Source organism: Nannospalax galili, unplaced genomic scaffold (genome assembly GCF_000622305.1).
Source record: "Nannospalax galili isolate Female #2095 unplaced genomic scaffold, S.galili_v1.0 scaffold7691, whole genome shotgun sequence".
Lineage (NCBI taxonomy): Eukaryota > Metazoa > Chordata > Mammalia > Rodentia > Spalacidae > Nannospalax > Nannospalax galili.
This window is the reverse complement of record NW_008329808.1, coordinates 7,704-10,738: the sequence shown is the minus strand read 5'-3', so window position 1 is coordinate 10,738 and position 3,035 is coordinate 7,704.

The following is a 3,035-nucleotide window of genomic DNA, read 5'->3' as shown; positions in this document are numbered from 1 at the left end:
TCATGCCCAATCTTGTCAATCTCCATATCTGTTTATCTGCAAGTTTCTACAGGTTATATGGTGTTGTGTTCTGAATATGGTTTCCTGAAGAAAATTTTAATATTCTTTCCCTGAAAATTAGTTCTTATAACTTCATACTAATTATTCATTATAGTCAATAATATCAATAGAGACCCCTCCACTGATTCAAGTTATAACAGACCCCACCAGGGAAGCAAAGTGAGAGGCTGGCCTGCCCAGCTGCTTTTTCTGGTGGTGACTCCACCTGCAACTGTTTCTCAGAGACACAGTGGAGATTGTGAGGTCATTGAGGAATTTTTGATACAAGTGCCCAGAAAGACTTCACTGTATCCTTCTTTCCTTCTTTTCACATCCAGAAGCACAGACATAACAGCAGACTGTGGTGGGCATCAGCACCCCAACTCTGTTCTATCAGGATTGAATCTCAGTGACAGAGAGCTATGTAGCTCGTACTTTCAGTGGTAGAGAGTTCTTGTTTTTAAACCAGAAACAATAGTATCCTCTATTTCTAAAACCAATTTTCCTGACCACTTGACAGCCCCTTAACGAAACCACTTATTTGTTGTACTGTGAACTCATTTTCCATGCCACTTCTACAAAACATTCAAGTTTCTGTCAATACCAAGTTGTGTTTGATAAAGGCTCTCTATAGACAGAGGCACTCAGAGGAGCATCTGGGACAAACCAGCCTCAAACTTTGGCTTCTCTAGGGAATTATGAATGGCATCCCTGTGGGAGGATACTTATCATACTGATGGTATTAAGTTACAACATCTTCAGATTATAGGTGGTTGATGGGGGGGAAATAATTTGTTCCAGATCCATTGCCACTGAATATGGATGTGACAACTGATTGGAAACTGCATTTATATTAGATCAGGAGCTTTGGGACTTTCCTTGATTTTTGTTAGTAACATGCTAAAGTAGTGTAAATATTTTGACTTGCCTGGAGAATGATGATAACACTGTCTCTCTAGTGATGCAGACAAGGAGCATGGAGACTGGATCATCTGGATGACATATTTTGTACCTGGGGTTGGAATTATAGAAAAAAATATGCTGTGATAAACCTGTGACAAATAGCGTGCAGGAATCTACAATGAAGAATTCTGACAACAGTGGTTTAAGCACTCCCCACTGCCACCCTTTCTTAGCTAGGATCCAGAGTAACAGGAACACCAGGAAGTGAGTGGAGTCATTCATGTCGTGCTTGACTGTGGACGTTTCTTGAGTATAGTGTAACTAGCATTTAAGGAACCACTTAAAATATTAAAGTGAGGAGATTGTAGAGGAATTAATCCTGGATTTCTGCTGTCCTTATAAAATGAAAACATTGGCTTTCAGAGACACTGTGGGGAAAACCATTGAAGATCTTAGAAAATGGTCATCTACAAACCAATGAGAGTGATCTAGGAAGGAAGGGTGCCAAAGATACACTGATCTCCCTCAAAGTATGCACAATAATGGCACAGTTCGTCAGTGATAGTCAAGTCAATATTTTCTTAGTCTTTGCTATGGTAGTCCTAGAAAATCAGAAACAATTGTTCAATCCTAACATGAAATAAGAAGAAAACCTACTTTTTAAAAAATTCATTCTGTAAAGTAACTGGTTCCCTTCAGAAATAATTGTTCAATCCTAACATGAAATAAGAAGAAAACCTACTTTTTAAAAAATTCATTCTGTAAAGTAACTGGTATACTATCTTCAAAACAAAATGATCTTAATACAAAGGAAAAGTTACTCAGTTGTTCTGGACGGGAGACTCCAGAGATCTTACAAGGAGCACAGGGTGAGTATGGATCCACTTAGAGCAAGAGTCAGAAATACTTGGTCTTGTTTAAACAGATATGGTGACTGAAGGGAACACTGCATACACGAATGCATTCAATGTTCTCAGCTTGACTGTGGACAAGATCTTGATGTCTTGACTACCAGGTCATGACAAACTATCACTTAGATCTGTGAATAAAACAAACCCTTTGTCTTGCTTGCATCGGAGTTTTTTATTACAGCCATAGGAAAAGAAAAAGGACAAGAATTTTTCAGAGGAGAGGCGCTGTTCCTGTGATAAATATGATAATGTAGTTCTCGGACCATCAGGAATGTTTTATGAATGGAATGCAGAAAAGTTCAGAATCTAATGGACCACTATGGTTGGAAGACAGTATTTCTGAGAAAAAGTCAGTGGAGATCTGGCTCAAGATTTCTCAGAGGAGAACCAGGTTTCTATGAAGCATTGGGCTTGTGTCCATTCGTATGACATTTTTGCAAGGAATCCGCTTCATTCTGCCTGTGCCCTAAGAATCTGAATTAAGCTTAATTATTAAAAAAGGTGATTAACTTCTTTGATAGATTAAATTTAAAAATAGGAGAGCGTTAAGTCTTGCGCCAAGACAACTGTGATTACTAAGGACTTCAGTATCACTAAGGAGAATCCTCCTCTGCTGCTCTGTGACAATAGGAAAGGTATCCAGATGGAAAATCCCACCCGTGAGGCTCTGTCTTGTACAGATCTCAACTCATTCAAAGCAGGCAAGCTTAAATTTATAGGTATTTTTCCTCCTTGAAAATAACTCCCTGTAAACGTGTTTCCTTACTGTCAACAGACAGACACTGATACAGCTTTATTGCAAAAGGGCCAGGCTCCATCCTGAATTAGCAGCAGAGCTTGGTGGCATGAGCCATGTGGTGCTGATTTTGAAGACATGGAGGGAGCAAGATGGAGGATGTCATAAACAGCTGAAGTCAGGCAATGTGTGGCAGCATCTGATTACCTGCATCTGTAAAATTAAGGAATATTTTGAACTAGGTCTCTGGGGTGGGGTTAATTTTTGTGACTATAAGGAGGAAAAGATAAAGGTGTTCCTCTTAAAATTGATGAAATTATAACCTGCACTGGCCCCTGTGGGGAAGGGATATAAACTTTAGAGGACTTCAGACTAAATAATTTCCTCAAGGCCTAGCAAAAAGGTTAGTGTGTCCAAGCTTCTAATCTTCTCAGCAGACACCATAG